This window comes from Mastomys coucha, unplaced genomic scaffold (assembly GCF_008632895.1).
Source record: "Mastomys coucha isolate ucsf_1 unplaced genomic scaffold, UCSF_Mcou_1 pScaffold17, whole genome shotgun sequence".
Classification (NCBI taxonomy): Eukaryota; Metazoa; Chordata; class Mammalia; order Rodentia; family Muridae; genus Mastomys; species Mastomys coucha.
This window is the reverse complement of record NW_022196899.1, coordinates 8861845-8882923: the sequence shown is the minus strand read 5'-3', so window position 1 is coordinate 8882923 and position 21079 is coordinate 8861845. Positions and strand designations below refer to the sequence as shown.

Genomic DNA, 21079 nt, shown 5'->3' with positions numbered 1-21079 from the left:
AAACCTAGACCTGGATTTGAAATGCCATTATTCCTCCTGGATTGATCAGAAATAGTCACATAGCAGAACATTGATAACAAAGGAACGTCTCTGGTACAAGAGATACAGGATGAGTTCTTAAAGGAGTAGCCAGTGCCTTTAAGATATATCTATATGGGAATGCAATACCATATGGAAATTCTTTCTCATCATATCTGATTATACACTGATTATAGATGCTCTAAGTTATTCAGGCTTGATTATCAGTAAACTTTACCAGATGTCATGAAGTAACATGCCAGACAAAAGGGTTCCAAAATAAACATTCACGTTCAGAGACACTGAAAAATCGCCTACTTCCAGCATTTTCAAAATTAAAATTTTAGGAATGATACTTTCATTTTACACAAATAATCTGAAGCATTATAAAACACAGTGGTGTTTTATTCTGTCTCATATGACCCTGTGTGTGGTACCAAAGAAATAAAACTTAACATGACTTGCAAAGTCTTACACCAAGAATATAGTTCTTTCTTTTCAAGAAATGCCAATATGTCTTCACTATTTTACAGTTCACAGAGCCTAAGGCAGACTCAGGGGAACAGAAGGGGACAGGAGCTCCTGGGTGTCTGTCCCTCGAGCAGTGCTCTGAACTTATCAGGAGAACCACATCACCCTTCTCCCCTCTGCTATTTCCAGTCATTGTTTTTAAAAGGTGATTCGCCTCACTGCATACGGGATGCTACGTTGACAAATGAACATAAATATAATCACCATTCTCATATCTCAGTCCTGACTTGTTCATAAACTGTAGTTGGAAGACTTGCTAATAAATGGCACAAGTTATTAACATATTTGAACTCCCATGTCTCTCAAACCAGAATCCTACTGAGGATAAAATTAATAACCTATTTTGAGGAAATGTCTTTTATTAAAAAAAAATGTTTTGAAACAGAACTTGGCCTCTTGCAAACTTCATAGCTGGGAAAGACGGCCGATGACAGGCACCTAGCAAAGAGTACATTTTAAAATTATATCTTTTTAAAATGTAAGCTACTTACCATAGCTGGACTCACACACCTAAGGCTATCCACTTAGTTTATAATAGTAAAGGTTTAATCAATGATGTGTATCTTCTTTAGAAAGCATAAAATGTTGCTTTAAGGGTATTGATGAGATGACTCTGAGGGTAAAAGCTATTGCCACAAAGTTTGCCAAGCTGAATCTTGTCCTTAGGACCCACATGGTTTACAGTTTCCTTTCTTTAAGTTTACATGTCTCTTAGGAAAATTCAAAACATCTACTTTCCTAGCATTGGGCCTATCCTTTCCTTTCACACCATTGATAATGTAGGAGAGCGTCCCTTGAAAAATATTTCTTTAGTTTGTAAATTTTATATTACCATCATCTTAAACGTTATTCCATTATATAGTTATATTTCAAAAAAAAACCCTGACGTTTGAGCAAGAGCAGGTGCTTTCTCATACTGGCACCATTCTCTGTGATTGATTTAAGCAATAATCATTATATTACTTTCTAATGACTGGTTGATTGATGGTTCAGAACAGTATAGATTCCTTGTCCTGAACATTCACTCTGTATTTTAGTGCTGGTTAAACACCCAGTGATCCACTGAACTCAGTGACCAGACTTATTGGCACATTTCACTATCAAGACAAACGAGAAGACTAAATGCTCAAATACTTACAAATTATAGTTCCAGACATTTTGTAGGGCTGATTACATATGATTCCAGTATAAGTACTAGTCCCAAAGTTCTTGAATGACTTCTGAGTCATGTTTTTATGTTTATTATAAAAAATGCCCCTAATTTATTTCATAAACTTACATAGATATGAGAGTAAATATAAAGGCTTTATGTAATGTTTCAATCAAAGTTGGCAAGACAGCTCAGCAATTAACACCCCCGTACACATGTGCATACCAACACACACAAATAATAAATATATAACTAAAATAAAAAATAAATTAAAGAAAACCTAAAATGAACCAGATCTACAAATGTTCCAAGAATACTTGATTTTCAGGGAACTGGTACTTTGGATCAAGGAGAGATTACCACCTAGAATTGTGGAGACTGTTGCTACTTTGTGGGTTTATTCAGTTTATAAGGCAGAGAAAAGAAGACATGGTAGTTTACATAAGATTGGTCCTCATCATGTCCCCAGCTTATGGAGCCACTTAGGGAGAATCACATGGCGGTCCCTTATCGAAAGAGATGTGTCACATGGGGTGGACTTAGAAATTTCTAAAGCCCAAGAAAGCTGATGATTTTGAGGACTAAAAATATTAGCATTCATCTTACTAACATGGATAAAGATAACTCATGCAACTAACTATCCAAGCACAACTTTCAATCATATCTGTACCCCCAAACCTATATAGCACATAATAGAGCTTGGGAAGAAGGGGAAAGCTTTAGCTATAATCATTTCCAGATATGAAATATTTACACCAAAATATCTTTCCTTCTTTATTAGGTGAATTTATAAATTATGTCATGATAAATTATTTCCTATCCCTCTAGCATGTATGGATCCTAAGTGATCTGTTATTTTGCTGACTGTATTTTAGTTCCAATATTACAGCAAATACTGTCAATGTTTTATTTCCCAACCTGTGGATAAAAGCATGCTCTTTCACAAGTGATGACACAAGGATTTTTATTTTTTATGATTATAATATCATTTACTCCCTTCCTTTCCTGTTCCTAATCTCCTGCATATACACTCCTACCTACGTTCTCGTTCAAATTCATGTGGTGTGTGTGTGTGTGTGTGTGTGTGTGTGTGTGTGTGTGTGTGTGTGTGTACGAACATACCTTAATATAAAATTATATCTGCTGTGTCTGTTTAATGATGCTTGCATGTATATGCTTTCCAGAATACTTATTTGGTGTATTTTTTCAGCTAGATTATTTCTCCTACTCTCAATGTTCCTCACTGTCTGTAGTCTTTGTCTGAGATTGAAGCCTTGTGAGCTTTGCTAGCATTTCTAGGAATATGGAGCTTGTTCAGGTCATGTTCAGGCAGCCATGTTGGTGATGCTTCATGGGCGTTTGTTCTTTTATATTTCTTGGAGATACAATTTAACAGCAAACTTCCTGCTCTTTTGGGTTATAAAAATCTCTTCACAGTCATTTTAAAAGCAGATTTTCCTCAGGGGTACTTCTCGGTATCATCTAATATTATTAAAAAAAAATTCATTTTAAGTGAAATTTTAACACACATAGCTCTTTTCAATCAATGTAACAGACAATATGTTTGCAGATATTTGTGTGAAGAAATAAGTTGTTTAAATTCTTGACTTTGCAGGTCACTATATATCTGGTTTTCAGTGTTTATTTATTTCCTATTAGTAAATAGACGTAGACAGTACATAAATGAGTGACTATAGATGTTTTCCAAGACAGCTTCATTTAAAATAACTAGAAGGAGGACAGGTTTGGCTTCTGTATTATTGCTGTGAGAGCCTGAAACTCTAGGAAAAGGCTAAGTAATTATTTAACATGCCGATGGACACATACTGAAGTACACCTCATCGAAAATGAACAGAGAGCTTCTGCTTGGAACCAACTAGTTCAAAACACTACTGAACTTGGACCAGCCATATCAAGAGATTTACCATGATACAAAGAACATTAACCTCAGATTTCTTCTAATTATTTCAGAATCCAGTGGACTACAGAGTGGAACAACAGGAGAAGTCCATAAAGATAGAACCAATTCAAACTGCAGTCAGTGAAAAAATATATTCTCTTCAATATCACCAAGCACAGCCACTGTATAGCAACAGTATGCAGTAAGACAAATATTTACAATTGAAACTGTCATATAATTCATCCATCTCACTCATTAATTTATTTCCGAATGACATGAACTTAGCATACAAAAGAAAAAAATTTATACACCATGTTTACTGTGGCATTATTCCCAATGGCCAGTTATGGAGTCAGCATATCTGGTGTGATGGCTATTCTTGGTTGTCATCTTGATTATACTTGTAATGAGCTAAAACACACATACAAAATACAAGTGTACACTTGTGAGGGATTTTTGATTAATTTGAAATGGGAAAATCTACTTCTAATCTGGATCTTTTAGGTGAGGATATTGACCTTTAGTCCATATCTTTGAGGTGGGAAGACCCATCTTTAATCTGGGCCATACCTATCTCTGGAATCCTTTATAAGCACATAGAAGAAGGAAACTTTCTCTCTTGGTCTGCATGATGAGCAAGTTCCTTTCTTAACTGGACACCTTCCTTGGAATTCTGACATAATGAAGACCAACTGAGACATCTAACGTCATTGGATTAGCTTGCCGGACCACAGTCTCTTATTCATTCTAATAAATCCTGGGCCAGGTGAAGAGAGAGAGAGAGAGAGAGAGAGAGAGAGAGAGAGAGAGAGAGAGAGAGAGAGAGAGAGAGAGAGAGAGAGAACAGAGATTCATTCTATAATTTATCCTATAATTTCTGTTACTCTAAAGAACCCCAACTAATACAGATAAATAAAGTAAATACGGTATACACAAACAACAGAACACTATTCAGTCATAAAGAAGATCAAATCATGTCATTTCTCAGGAAAGAAGACAGAAATGGAGCACATCATTTTCTGAGAAAACAAGGCCACATAGTTTGCCTGCACTGGGTCTATACAAGAATGAGCAGACCCTCATTCTTGCCATGTATGAATGAGAAGGGACTCCGAGGTCCACTGCTCACTGCACAACTCCTTCCCACTGATTGGCTGAAGGAGAAAGGGAACTTTTGCTTTCACTTTGTGATTACGGGTGACCTCATCAAGCTCCAAAGGGTAGTTCTAACCTAGTAGTCACACAGATAGCTATGCATAAGCTAAATGAGTCAACACACACACACACACACACACACACACGAGTTGATATTATTCAGTAAAATTTTCTGAAGGAAAATGGCTCATTCTGCTTTAGAATGAATGGCACCAAATATAAACCATCAGGCTGTCCAGACAGGATTTTATCCTCACCCCATAGCGTGCCACTTTGCACACTATGCCACAGCTTTGCAATATATAATAGCTTTTGTCTGTGCTCTTTCTTGATCATTACTAACCCCCCCCCCGAAACTTCCTTGAGAATTTTCATCAATTAGCATGTCTTATTACCTTCAAATTGATGATCCTTTTGCTTGATTGCAAAAAAAGCTGAGGATAGGTTTCAAACAAGAAATATTAACCAAGAGATTTGTAATAATTGATGTTATTATTAGGAACAAGATGTACTTGAAACTTTTATAGATTTACAGGTCAGTAGTAATAACTGATCATCTTCACACCAGAGCCTGTGGGTGTGTGTGTGTGTGTGTGTGTGTGTGTACTTACTGCCTCCATTCTAACCCTGAAAGCCTGAGCCTGTATAAAACTTCAAGGCAAAGAAAGAAGATGAATAGACGTTGAAAAGAAAGAAACACTATATATGACTCAGAGATACTCATTCTTTATGAAAACATTGTTATGAATGTTACAGCTACACGAGAGGGTAATGCCTTGTCCTTGTGCTGTTGCTGGATGAAAGGGGACTCACCTATTGACAGTGTCGTGTTCTATCATCTAACCTACAACTGAACGGTGAAATGGAGGAAAATGATTTAACCAGTCCACAGCCAAGAAAATGTTTCATAAATTACCTTTCTCCACATTCTCCTTGTCTGTTTAAAGCCTTATTTTAATCAATACTTCTCAGTATCCCTGTTAGCTTTATAAACTGAATTTCTGCTGTTCATACCAATGCATATATTCTGCAGTGCATCTATTCCTAGATTTATATTCACAGATGGGACTCAGCACCACAGTAACATGATAACAACTAAAGGCTTTGAAAATTACCTATTTATTTTAGACATTTTTCTGAGTGCAATTACATTACTCCTCCCCCCACCTTATTATACCAGCTGTCAATGGCAGATACTATTTACAACAAAAATTATTGCCTGTCTAGGGCAAATTTTCATAGCTATATTTCAGAATCATAACTCTGGGAATATAAAAATCTTTTTTTTTTGCTTTTATGGGGCTGTCTTCCTGATGCAGGAATCTACAGAAAATATTTTGTTTTGTTTTGCATTGTTTTGTTTCTTTCCAGATAAACAAGAATGCCCAAAATCCCTGTATTCTGAATGGTGGGTATCAGTACATTTATCATCATTTTCATCTTCTCTTGACATATTTGCCTAAAATCTACAAAAGTTTTGTCATTTTTCCCATGGAGTGTTTTTTTCCCACAGAGCATTTCAGCTGTTCTTCTTGCCTTAGTCAATCCAGAATGTGAATAGAAGTTTTAAATTACAAAACCAAGAGCCTTTAGTAAATTGAGTTCCTTGGTCAAGATGCTTGTATTTTTTGGGAAATATTGTAGGTAACTCTTAAAATAAAAATAATTTTTACTATTAAGGCAAGTTCCCTAGAACACATTATAGAAGAATCCATTTCCATGATGATCGTAAAGGATAAGTCATGATTCGCTTAAAACCAAAATACAGTATCTTGTCCAGACAGTCTTTATAACGTCCCAGTTCAGAATGCACATTAGTTAGCTAACTCTGAACACTTTAAAGCAATAACTGCTCATATTCACCTTCACATAGTTAAAAACCAACACTTATTTGTATAACAACTAAAACTGAGGTTAATAGTTGTGTCCTCTAATCTATTACTTCATATATGCTTCATAACTAAATTAACCACTATGAATAACTGTGTCAGGCAAAGCCCAGCTAGGTGTTTAACTAATACCTACAAACTCATGACAACTTTACAGAATTTTCAAACTCCCAGCACCATACTCTTTTTCCTCCCTTCCTTCTCTCCTCCAATCTCTTCCTCTCCTCTCTTTAACTTAATTTATGTATTCTTCTGTTAGGAATTAATATTTGTTTGCTTCAGACAGATTTTAAAATCCCACATTTTTAAAATGACTTTTTAGTGGAGATCATACTCAGGCTCTAGTAACTGCTGGACACTGAATTGTACCCTGTTGTTTTTAATTAGTTAAACGTTCCAGCGGTTAAGGTAACCACCCCCGTGAAGGCAGGTTAGACAGAAAGCTTGGGTTGCGTTTAAGCACACTCTTAAGGTGTACTAATATTTTCAATATATGAAAGTAATGACAGAAGCTAGGATTTTGTAAAATAAAAAATACTTTCTGATTCTGCATTCTTGTACTATAATATTCATTACTGCCATTAGCCGTATCAATAAAGACATCCAAATGTCCAGTCAACTCTTTTTGTTTCAGGATCAATACTTTATTTTCTCCAGCTCTAGTGTTAGAACTATAGCAGCACAACAGACACCCACCCATGTGAACACTTCTGCTACCCAGACCCAAAGGCCACAAAGGTAAAAAACAGTCTTGACCAAAGGCATTTTAAGACGTTCAGAAAGCAACACTGGGCCACTCTTATCCCACACACTGTGCACCTGGCAGTGGCGCATTTGTTGTTCACAGACACAATTATCCATAAGTAAAGTTAAATAACACCTTAATAGCATAGCAGTATTTTGGAGATGAAGCCTTGGGGTAACATTGGAGAGTGATGGTTTTAAGACATGAGACAGGGGTGGAGAGGAACGGAGGGGAACAAGTGCACATAAAAGTAGCTATATTTAACCCAATTCTTTAAAAAGTCATGAATTAGGAGCATCCCGTTTTTAAAAGATCAATAATTGTCTCTGATAAATTAATACTCATCTATTAAATGGTTTACTGTCACACGGTCTGAACACACACACACACACACACACACATCATGCCTACACACACACAGCTAAAGTATTATCATTGTACCCAGGTGGGATGGTCCACCTTTGGATGACATTCCAAAGATGCCAATGACCAAAATATGTTATGGCTCTCCAAAACTGGTCACTGGGAGACTGCAAATCTAGAAATTTGCCATGTCCAGAAACTGCAGTCAACCTACTGGCTATCATGTGCATAGGGGTCAAGGGCAATTTCAACTTTAAGACAAGGAGAGGAGACTGACTACCACAGAACTTTTATTGCACGCTTCCCAACTTGTAACAACTCTTCGCAGACACTTCACTCACTCAGTCTTAGGACAGGAGAAGACAGGCAGGTTAAAAAGCAGTCCTGTAGATCCACCAAAAGAAGATAGCCAGGACAAGACCCCTGGACTTCAAGCCCACAGAGTCCTGAAGTCCCGGTCCTCCCTTACCAGGGCCTCACCAAAGGGGCTAGTGTAGTACTAGATAACTGTAAAGAAAATCCAAGGGGAAATATTGTCTTTGCAGCAGGATTAGTCACAAATGTATCAAAGCGTGGTGTAGGAATAGTTAAGGACTTGATTTAAATTTAACTTTAGGCTTTGCGATTTGACTTCCCTTTCCAATTATAGAATCTAACACTGCTCAACACCAAGCAGGGTAAGAATAGACACATTTTCAGTGTTAGTAGGACACCAGCCAGGGACACCAGTAGGACAGAAACCCTCAGCCAGCCAGGAAGCCTTCCTGGAGCACATGGAAGTATTTGAGGGAGGTGGTTCTCTCTGAGGAAAAAAAAAAATCTCAGTTGACCAGTGTGTAATTTCTCACAGCTGTTGGACAAAATCGAATATCTGCATCCACCGGTTACTGGGTGGTCCATGGGCCCAAGACCATTCATGGAAACTCAAGGTCTAAACCTCCCCAGTGCAGGAACGTGCTAACCATGGCTTTCAAATGAGAACAGGGCCGTAGAAATGAAAACATGAGTGTCTTCTCTGCTGACTTGTAGGCAACTGGAGGAGGGAAACTGAGCCCATCCTGTCATCTCCATGAGGAAAGAAGACAGGACAATACAGGCTTGTGTTTTCTCTGGGATGGTCTGACTCCACTTCAGAAAACAAGTGACACTGGATGAGACAAGGCAGCTGAGCAGTTCTGGAGGGGCAGAGGGCTTCAGTCCCGGCTGGAGGGCAGACCTCAGTGCAGTAAGAGGCTATGATGTTAAAGTCATGGAGCTGGAACAGAGCAGGAGACAGATGAGTGCCAGAAATGGGTCAAGAGGGGACTGATAGAAAGACTTATAGACCAGGCCAGCATAAGTGCCCAAGACGGAGGTTGTTACAGAAATTAGTCCTAAGATATAGGCAGGAATTAACTCATCGACTTGCTAGGTGGACTTGCTAGCATTTCCAGGGCTAAGAGATGACCGGGGAGTCACGTATTCACATCACTCACACACAAGGTTAAGGACAGCCATTCTTATTCTACTGGGACAGCCATGGTGCTGAGGACTGTACAGGGGTGTCCACAGCAGGAGAAAAATGCTCCAGGACCCTATTTTTGGCCTTGGAAGTCTTAGAAAAGACAGAAAGGCATGTGGGGTGACTGTTTTTTTTTTAAATCTCCTTTTTCCCCATAAAAAGAGAAATTCAAAATATAAACTTTGTATTTATTATTTTCCCTTCAAGTTAAACTCTCACAGGAAGGGTGCTACACGCAACTTTAAGCCACATTATGCCATTTATTACTTTGGTGTCTGTTTTCTTTGCTGTTTGTTTGTTTGTTTGTTTGTTTTACTTCTCATGATGGAAGAATTCAACTCTCTTATTTTTTAAAAAAACAGGTCCATCATTCCCAGCTCTAATATTATTTTTGGACACACAATTTCAAAAATCTCTATGTAGAAAATTAAAAGATAAACATTATCCACCAGTTTCAGACTAGATAATGGTACTTTGATGTACATAAACTTTTTTCTTTACTGTGTCACTGTTTACCTCTGCTGTATGATCTGAAGATCTAGGGAGAAGGTCACAGTGAGGCAGAAAAGCTACATTCCTCTCGAGGGTGGAGGTGAAAGCGCAACTTCTCTTCCCCAAGTTTCTCCTGCCTACCACCACCTCAGACGTCCCCACAGTCAACATGTTGGCCAGTGGAGGCCGGTCCTCCCTTTCTAAGGCAACAGGGACTGAAGGGACAAGACCTTGGTGCAACAACAAGACGACAAAGCTGGAACCAAAGATGCTGGAATCACTTCCCACTGCCCCGTTCCTGTAGTACAGAGTTCAATTCTCTAGCTGCCTCTTCTTAAGGAAATACATGGAAAAACTCATAAACGGACCAGGGGATGGCGGTGGAAGGCATCTTGTAGATGACTGGAGCCTGCATGCCTTTGAAGTAGCTAGAGAGGCTATTGAGCTGGCACACCGTCTGGAAGGCATTGGCCATGCCTGACAGCCAACCGCTGACATCTGTCAGGGAGAGTGCCATGTTCTCTGCGTGTCGAGGAGGGTCTTGCAGATGTAAAGCAGGGTGGTTGCAGCTGCAGGCAGCGAACCAACCAGGCGTCCTGAGATGATGTAAGACTGTGGGTTGTAGTCCCGGCGGGGATTGACTTGCTCCTGCAGAAACTCATAGGTGATGAAGTGGATTGCCTGGAAGGGGATGCTCATGGTCAGCTGTGTGGTGTAACTCCTGTAGAAGGCCCCCAACTCCACGTTCCGCCACACTGTCAGGATACAATGGAGGGCTAACTAGTGCTGTGAGTTGTCATCTCGTAAGCGTTGTTTCGTCACTTCTGATGGATTCATTTCTGCATCATCGAGTAGGGTGGCTATGCTCCCAGCTATCCCATTAGCTAGATGGCTGTTTCCTTGGTGGCTGAAAAAAGTCCTTTAAAGTCCTTTTCATGTTTTCATAGCAGGCAAATCGCCCATCCTCATTACGTTCAGGCACCGCACAGGGGTCTCCAGAAGCCTTCAGTGTGCATGATCCTCTTCAGGGCGTCATAGATGCTTGTATACTGGGCTTTGGGATCTGGATGCATCCACGTCTTCATGGAGTCTACCAGGTACATGACGGAGTGGTCCAGAATTCCGGCCAGGGCCAGTGCTCCTGCTGTCATGTGGGTGGACACAGAGGCTCCGGTCGATAGGTTCTCGTAGTCCTATGGCACAGAGTCCTTGCTGCTGCCACCGCCATTGTGGCAGTCCCTATCCATCCTCTGGCCTGGGCCGCTGTGGAGCGGTGGCAAGAGGTCTCAACTAACCCTCTTAATGTGTATCAGTAAAAAGTAACTGTCCATTGTTTCCAACGGTAAAAAGGACAAATAGTTTTAGAATATCTGCACTATTTTATCATAAACATGGGTTCTAATTGCTTTAGAAATAAAAACTATTTTTATGGTTACAAATTGTTGGCATAACATTCTTTCTAATAAGTGCTTTGCTGCTCGTGTGGGAGGACAAAACAAAGACTGACTTCTGCCTTCAAAGTTGGAGGCATTTAAAACACCTGACAGTTGCACTGAACAGAATGAGTGTAAACAGACAATAACATTTGAGTATGATTGGGTTAAAGTCTTCAGATTTCCAGGAAGAGCAAGGTGTAAAATAGGTGAGGGTGATTTAGATGAGCTTAATAAAGGGATCATGTCCAGAGGTATGTGAAATTAAGTGAAACCACGGAAGGATATGGAAAGCTATGTGTGGAGAGACTCAAGGAAATGCAGCCTGAGGATGAGATCAGATGAGAGCCAGGCAACAGAAACTGTGTCAAAGAGAGAGACACCGCCGAGAACAACTGAGCGCAGGCTTCCTGCTAGAATGCAGACAGAAAGAAGTCACAAATCTCTTCAAACCCTCTGAAGGAGTAGTTTATAGTCTAGGAATCTTAGATGGTTTTTATTTATCACGGTCTCGGACACTTATGTTTAAGGTTAAATTGTGTGGTTCTGGGATATTAACAGAATTGAACGGCTTCATATGTTGACTGTAGACAAATGCTTACCACAGGGCAGTCACTCTGTTCTGTCTTTATTAGGTATTTGATTACACTCCCTGTTCTCATCACCTCTGCCACTCATCTACCCCATCTGTCACTGAACATATGTGTAGGTCCTCATTTATTGCAGTTTGCTCATATCTGTCTGTGTTCCATTTTTTTATTTCCTTAAAAAAATTTTTTTTACTAGTGCTTAATAAGCATATTTTTAGTGAAAATACATGGAGACTCATAAGTTACCCAGACATTGCATATAACAGATACATGAATTCTCATAAAGTCCTTTGTTTCTTATTCATTTTTACTAGTTAAAAAAAAAAAGGCCAATCTATGTTGTTATGTATACCAAAACATTTTTTGGGTAGTTTTTTTTTCTTTACTATAACCTCATTCTTATATGAATTGAGGTGGTGTATTAAGTGTTAGAAAATAAACTAAGGTGTCCTTATATGTCTCAAATCAAAACTGGTTCATTATCAAATACATATTTTAGTTAGAAATATTATGTGAATGAACATGACACCTTACCTATAACTTAGAGAGCTTGCTTTTCTGATGCTCTTCTGCTCTATTTGTTTGGTCTGATGACCTCAGAGCTATGGATTTCTCAGGAATTATATCTTTATTTGGTCTAGAAGGAAGGTAGAAATGTCAGTGCCAGTCACTTTATGGAAAATATTGCTAGAAATGTTGGTAGTTTTGCTCTGAAAATCATGGCAAAATGCTAAAAATCATTTTATACGTTAGATTTGTTTTGACTCTTTTCACTGATAGCCACTGTTTCAAAACAGCTAGTTCTTTTGTCACTCTTGAAATTGATAATAAAAAGAATTGCAGATCACCAGCATCTAATTTAGACACATGGAGATAAAGGTTTTCACCCAACAAAATCAATTTAGCTAACAAAAATAAGAAAAGGGTGTCTGACATAAGAGGTGATCTTATCAAATGACAGATACAGCTGCTATGCAACAATGAAGTCAAGGAGAACTTTAAATTGGAACATAATGCATAGGCTAGGCTGGTGCTGTACATACGAAAACGAATAGTAAGACCCTAAGTCGTGAGGCAGTATCATCTCCATGTTTATATGAGAATCAAGGATTTCAGTTCAGGTAATTCCATACAAATAATCCTTCCACATCATGCCCGTGCCTTCATAAACCATTGCATCAATTTACATTCTTCATAGCTCTGACAACATTCCTCACAGAACCCACATAAGAAAGAAAAGGTATTTTAGCTCACAGGAGACTTTAGTCCATCATGGCTGGGAGCCATTGTTGCTGGGGCCATTTGGTCTGTCTCAGTGGAATGATAGGTTACTCCACAAAAGGAAACAGAACAGAACATGAAACAGCACCAGACTAAAATCCTCCAAAGCCCATGTGGATGATCCCTCATGCCAGTCAAGTTCCAAATCACAAAAGCTACACCACCTGCCAAAATAGTGTGACCACCAGGGCACCCGTATTCTAAACACAGCAGCAAAATTTCCATAGAACTACTAGAGACTACAAGATCTGTGTAGCAGCGAATATAGCTTAATCATTTCACTCAGCTCCTGGGTGTCATCTCATTGGAAATATTCACAAGCAAACCAAACTGCTGTTTCAAGTCACTCTGATTTCTGGATTTGTTCCGACAATCCATAGCAGGGACCCTATCTCCTGATAATTTACATACCAGGGAATGTACAATAAAGGCACTTGCTATGACGCCAGGAGATCTTTTTGTCTTTTTAAATTTTTATTTTATTTTATTTTTTTATTATATGTGTGTAGGTGTTTCTTCTTTCTGTTTTCTATATATGGTGTGTATTCAAGTGCTGCTTGAGGCCGGGAGAGGGCAACAGAAACCCTGAGACTGGCATTTAACTGTGAGACAAGATGTGGGTACTGGGAATCCACTCCACTCAGTGCTCTTCTGGGCCTCTAGGGATACTATTTAAAATATGAAAAGTATATTTTATATAAGAAGCTTGGTAACAAAGGTATGAAAATACTAATATTGCTATGAAGATATAGCAATAGAAAATAAGAATATCAATATTGAGATGCATGACTAGAAGGGATTCTACATCAAGAAGATGAGTCAATGAATTGAGTTCTCAGCAATTGTTAGCAAGAAATCTCTGCTAAACTCGGGGAGAGGCAGTGTGAGTAAGCTGTAAAAAAGCAGTTAGGTTAAGAATAGCAGCCTTTACCTTGGCTTTGAACTCTTTCTGAAACTGACAGAGATTGCTACATGTGTCGAAACATTATTTTTGTACGGGAAGATTTGTGGATGTTTAGATAATTTACTTGTGGAACATGATGGTACCATCTAGCATTGATTGCATGCTAACTTTCATTTGCTGTATCCAATCAGACTTAAGAACACAATGACATGAATTCAATTACCATTTGTCTCTTGGTACACCTCTATTCAGATTTAAGTTGCCTTCTCATCAGTAAGTTTTTCTGTTGACATTTTTTTCACCCAGAACATTCCATGGACTCAATCTTTTCTGTGGCATTCACTTTATTCCTTAATTAGCCCATGACTTGTAGAGAAGAATCAAATATCCTGTGTGAGTGCATGCTATCTGTTTTACCCTTCAACCCCTTAAGCTAATTTGTGTTTCTGAATTATTTAGTAGCTTTAATGTCAAGCAGAAAACCTTCTGATTTAACAATTTCTTTGACTACATAGTTAGCAATTTTATATAGAATGAACACATTCTAGAATATGTCAACATAACTTAGAGTCTTAGGAGTTTTGTGCAGACTTGAACCACTCCAGAATCAGGAAAATGATAGTCATTCCATAAGTCTTACAAAATCTGCCGCCATATCTTTGATAGATAGCTATTTAGTTTAGTATTCAGTATTTTCTTTTTAACCAGAAATCTTTTCAACCGCCAATTGTTTAATATTCTGTCTAATGAACTTTCAAAATCCATAAAAGAAAATAAATTAACATACTATTTCTGAGTGTATATTTGAATAACTATTTTTATTTTTCTAATCCTTCATGAATCAAAAGATATTTTTCTTCAAATTTTATTTCAGAGAGACTGGAGCTCTTTCCCAGGACCAAGTTTGATACCTAGCCACACACCAACTCAGAATGGTATGCCACTCCAGTTGTACAGAATCCAAAACTCTCTTTGGCCACTGTCGGTACAGAGCTATCACATGATACAAAGATGCGCATGTAACCAAACAATTATAAATATAAAATAAAAATAAATATAACTAAATATTTTTTTCTAATGTGGTTAACTTGTTTTTCTGTCTTTAAATGTCTATAAAAGGAAGTGTGGTCTCAGGCACTTTATATAGGACAGCTTCCAAGCTAAAAATGGTATCATGAAGGGAGTGAGGTTGCAGGCACTGATAAAAGTGTTTCTAGTATGAAGTTTGCAATCCTATTAAGTAAGTACTGAGCGTATATGGATTTTGTGTGTAAGTTCATGTAGTAAGTGTGATTCAGTTTACTGCCTTTATCACAAAGTTTACTTTTTTATATAAAATAAAATAATAAAGAAAGAGAAAAAGGGGGTTTTATGTGCTTAGTAAGTATCTAAAGGCCTTTTCTGATATTAAATTGTTATATCATCATAGAGTCAATTTTCCATTTTCAGGTATAGGTATAGCCATAAACAATGGTAAAGAGGCTGTTTGTAATTGATACCTTGCGAAGGAACAATCACCTTCTACAATTAACTGTCTCACGTATCAGCCACACCCCCAGGCAGGCTCCTGTCCAATTGTAGTTGGCCAATGCAAAAGAGACTCCATGTGTTTGTATTTTATTTGTTTGTTTTGTTGTTGTTTGTTAGCATTTGGCTTTGACTTTAGTAAATATTTTTGTCTTACTATTTGTTTAAAGAGAGCGGGAACATGAACGTGAGAAGAGAAGGAGCTGGAAGAGTTTTGTGTTTTATGGAAGTAAGGTTCTGTGCAAATTGTGAAGACCAACCAAGGCTTTATATGATAATGAACCAAGCTTGATTGTACTTCTTTGGCACATTCATGCCTCTAACATGAAATTATACACAATGACAAGTAAATTAATAGACAACATCAGGAAACAGCATACTATAGCTTCCTAATTTAAAGGTGCAGGCTAGAGAACACAAGCTGGTATTGGTGGCACACTGCTGGTAAAGCAATGGGGCTATTCCAAAGAACGGCTTAGAAGTCATGGGAAAATAAACACCAGTACAGAGTCCCAGTATGCCGGCAGTCTACAGTATCAGTAAAACATCACATTCCCAGCAGGATTTCAAGTTGCTACTAAAATTTGAAGTGTGCAATTACTTTAATTTTATACCTTTCTTGTTCAGCTCGAAAGTCTTTTTGTCAACAGAAAAAAAATATTACACAATCAATCACATTTTGGGCTTTCAATCCACATGTTGCAAGAAAACCACCTCCTGTTTTTAATTTCATTGCAAACTATGTGAGTACAAGCATTAAAAAGTTAGAGTTGTTATAACTATGCACCAGAGAATTCAGTGTCCACATAAGAAAAAAAAATATATTTGACAGTAAATACTTTTAGAAAATAATTAAATGTTCCTTGTTATATGATACCCAAATAGTTGTATATCTTTAAGAACTGCAGTCATTTAATTTTCAAGTAAATTTGTTTTTATTTTTTTCCCAAATAGTTTAAATGTATTTTAGTAAAATTAAAATGTTTTATACATTAAATTAAAAGTGCAACACAGACTACAGATGGTCCTCAACTCAATGGTTTTGTTATTGTTGTTGTCCTTTTACTTACAGTTTAGCAATTTAAAAGTTATAAAAAGTGACTGCACATAGATTTCTGAATTTTGATCCTTTCCTTAGCTTGTGATATGCATATTGATTGAATAGAACCATAGTTATGGGCCTCTCCTCCCAAGAATCTACATAATTATATGGGTATCTCATTAATGTTCCACAGAACATTATGGCTAAGCTATGATATTCAGCAAAACTTATATTAATATTATACATATTTTAAAAGTGGAGTGAGTAAGTTTGGGAATGTAAGCTCATCTGATCTTGAAAAATCCATGTTGAGCCATATAGAGAAGATAACCCATACAGTTATGTAAAGTGAAAGAAGCTATCCCCAACCTGATTACACTGATTTCTGGAGAGAAACAAATTAAAAGAACACTGCTAAGCATATCAGCAATTGCCAGGCGTGTACTAAAAAGAGGCAAATGGAAAGAAATGTTTTCAATCTTGATTGAAGGGCGGCTAGGCCTATGCCATTAATAGTAGAACTATGGATTAAAAGATGCACTGTATGTAGATTATTACTAATAAGCCTTACCTAAATTTACTGCCATGTATATTTTTACACTTGTTTTCCTTAAATTCATAGGAAACACAAGGGGCAAATATTTGCTATTAACATTATTTTAGAGTCAGTATAATATAATGTATGGATAAATACAGGTCATGAAATAAATGCCCAATTTATATTGAATAAATGAATGATTTCTTTGTAAGGTATTTAGATATTCTTTATTTCAGATTTGATGTCAATAGCTTCAGGAATAGTATGAAGGAATAATCTTCAACATACACACACACACACATACACACACACACATACACACATATACACACATACATATATGTGTATCAGTATGTGTGTGTGTGTATGTATGTGTATGTTTGTAAAACAAGAAATATTTTCTAAAAGCAGAACATATGAAGGGAAAATCTAAAAAGCACAAAATATAGTTTAGGCATATTTATAAAACATACTTATAAATAAACTATATTTGTGTATATATAATGTATAAATTAGAAAATTATAAAATACAGTATATAATTTCTGAATGGAATCAGAAAGCCATTAAGTAAAGTAAGATAGAAACGTTTTATGAAACCAAACCTCCTTGAGGAAATGAGGGAAGAACAGTGGGGAAAAGGTTATTGTAGGCAACGTTCTTACAGCTTCTATAAGACTAACTCAAAGTTTTCAAAGTGTTTGATGCGCTCCATGAAACTGGTAGGGTAGGAGGAGGGAAGGAGGATTGCAGAGGAGTAGAGATGGGAATGAATATGATCAAATAAACTGCATACATACTTTAAAATAATACGCTGAAAATAATAAAATCTCTTGCTCTGTGTTTGGTTATTGAAATGGAACCATTCATTAATTAGGAAAGGATCTGAAAAGGACATATCTGAGAAACGACTTGTTCCTAAACTATGCAGAGAAGCCTCAAAATTCAGTAATAAGGAGCTAAATTTTGCAGCCCCTTAGGAGGAACAACAATATGAACTAAACTAGTATCCTCAGAGCTCCCAGGGACTAAACCACCAACCAAAGAGTACACATGGTGGGACTCATGGTTCCAGTGCATATTTAGCAGAGGATGGCCTAGTCAGTCATCAATGGGAGGAGAGGCCCTTGGTCCTGTGAAGGTTCTATTCCCCAGTGTAGGGGAATGCTAGGGCCAGGAAGCAGGAGAGGGTGGGTTGGGTTGGTGAGCAGGGGGAAGAAACAGTTTTTTTTTCAGAGGGGAAACTGGGAAAGGAGATATCATTTGAACAACCGATTAAGAAAGATCCACAGATGACAAACAATCATATGAAAAGTTGCTTAACATTGTGTCATTAGCAACAACAGTGACATATCACGGTGCAGCTATTTAAATGGCTCGAATCCAAAATAGGAGTGATGTTCCATGGTAGCAAAGTGAGGAATTCTTCCTTCCTGCCCTTGCTCAGGGTAGAGAAAGGAAGGAATGGGGCTAGAACTTGGGTACTATTCTGCATCACACTGGGAGGGTGGATCGAAGTCATTGTGAATTTGTCACAGCTGCACAGTGAACAACAAAACACGTCAACCTTGATGGAAGCAACGAGCTTTGACTCTACTTCTATACCGACTCATATATTGTAACAAGTGCATTGTAGCAATATATAAAATTTGGTAATCTGGAAAGAGATGAAGATTAACATGATGTCAGTAGTTCATGAGTTTTTAAATAAAATACCCAAACACTCTAATTCAGATTATACCACGTGTTAATGTTTGACAGGAGATTGTAGGATTGTAGGAAACAGGGATATAAAAAGGGTGTGAGGGCATGAGAGAAGGTGGATAGTTTGTGAAAGTGGATTGTTCTGCATGGAAGTATGAAATTGTCAAAAAATAAAGTCAGGAAAAGTAAATTAAATAAAAACAAAATGATTGTATCATTTAGTCTAGCATATTTTTAAGTTTTTGTCTTTATATAACGAATACTATTTTACTTAGTTTTGTCTCCTTATGATAGTTTAACCAGGGTGAAACATGGGAGCTTACTTCAGTAGTCCTAGATATGCTAAAACCTAGACTATATCTTCAGAGAAGAAATCTAAGACCAACCTGGACAATGAAATAAGACCTATTCTAAATACACACACAAAAAAATAAGTAAACAAATGCCATCACAACACAAAATTTAACAGAAAAAAAATAGAAGGCTTAGCTTGATAGCACATACCTATGGTGGAAGGTCACATGATCCTATAACCAACATGAGCACCCTGTGAGCTTTGTTGTCTCAGACAAACTCATTTGTAATGAGGTAGAAAACTATACTAATTTGACAATATGGTAGAAATAAGTTCTTCTCTAGGGTCTCCAACAGTTTCCAGTCATGGATTCTGGGCTAACTTTATGGCACCAAATATGCATTCACTCCCAATGAGTAGGTCAAGGAGATAGCTCTTTATCACTTCCCTCCAGGAAAGATATATGCAACATCATTTTACCATGGAGGAATATCTTGGCTGTGGAGTAATTCTAGGTCAGTTCCAACTTGACATCTCCAAGTCCTGAGACCCATGTGTGATGTCCCAGTAGGAGTATAGTCACATTGTCATAGTCTGATACGCAACCAAGTGTCGTAGAAGTAATCTATATAATTTTGACAGTCTCTTGCATGTCCCTCACCAATAACTTGGCTGTTTCTGAATTCCTTCTAAATATTTATCCTTCTATCTGTAGAGAAAAACTATTCTCACCTCTCAATACAGAAGCATCTTAATTAAGGGGACTGGAGCTACTACGGAGATCTAACTGGTTAAAATGCCTAGAATAAATTGCCTAGGAGCTGTCTATTTGTATTACAACTCCTTCATCAACAAGGGTGACAAAAGATTGTCAAAGCCTGAGAACCAGGATGGCAGGTGTGACATAATGCCTTAACAATGTAACAGAGATGTCGCAGAAATGAATGCTTATCAGTGGCTATACAAGACCTACAAAGACCTTCAATGAACACTTCAGTTAACATGCAAATACAATATAGGAAAGCCTCACGATGTCCCACCTCTACATGAAGAGCTGCAAGCAATCAATGGCTGTCGAAAGGAAGGACAATCAGTTCTCTTGAAGAACAAATCCAGCCTCAACACATGTACATATGAGGAAGACCAATTGCACTCAATAAAGTTATAAATACATACATATTTACAAATCTCCACACTCATATATTTCTGCAAATAAATTGTTAGAAATAATTATAACAGAAAAGGTCATGTGTTCAAGAAGAAATGTTGAGCATAGAAACTGGGTCCAAATGGTCCAAATATAGTATGTACATTCTCAGAAACTTAAAAAAAAACTAAGAAAAATAACAAAAATACTGAAAGGTAAGTGGACTAGTTTCAATCTCTGTGCCCTAGAGCTAAGGTTGCCCCACATCCCTCTGCAACCAAATCCTTCCAGAAGAGAGCTTGTCTTCCAGGAGTGCTCTCGCTAATAAACCCACAGGTAAGATTACCACGTTTGCCCCAATAACTGTACAGAGAGGAACCTGCCAGGATCACACAGGGCATAGGAACAGCAAAGAAGCTGGGAACAGGATCCTTCCAGTCTCTATCTGTGCCCAGGAGCTAAAGCTGTCCTCATAGCCCTCTGCACATAAATCCTGCCCAGGAAAGAGCTGGTCTCCCTAGGAGTATTGACAATCCTAAGATCACAGGCTCACAGGCCCACAAGAGGGACAAGCTCCAGTCAGCAAGACCAGCTAACACTAGAGATAAACAGATATCGAGAGACAAGAGCAAGAACCTAAGTAACAACAACAAAAAGAGGCTAATTGGCATCATCAGAACCCAGTTCTTCCACCACAGCAAGTCCTGGATTCCCGAACACAGCAGAAAAGCAAGTTTCTGATTTAAAAATCATATCTCATGATGATGAGAGAGGATTTCAAAAAGTACATAAATAACTCCTTTAAAGAAATATCCAGAACCTGGAAACAACCCAGATGTCCCTCAACAGAGGAGTGGATACAGAAATTGTGGTACA

General features: G+C 37.7%; 1 protein-coding gene and 1 pseudogene across 5 annotated transcripts in view; both read right to left on the bottom strand.

Moving 5' to 3' along the window:
• Positions 1 to 21079, bottom strand: part of Ralyl (RALY RNA binding protein like) — a 673831-nt gene that overhangs the window by 401505 nt on the left and 251247 nt on the right. The window contains exon 1 of one of the 5 annotated variants that reach the window (XM_031376348.1): positions 12302 to 12380. The exons of the other annotated variants lie outside the window; for them this stretch is intronic. The gene's annotated coding sequence lies outside the window, so the exon portion shown is untranslated. Of the gene's footprint in view, positions 1 to 12301; positions 12381 to 21079 lie in introns of those variants that run through there. 5 annotated transcript variants of the gene reach the window in all.
• On the bottom strand, positions 10057 to 10931 carry LOC116094948 (annotated as a pseudogene).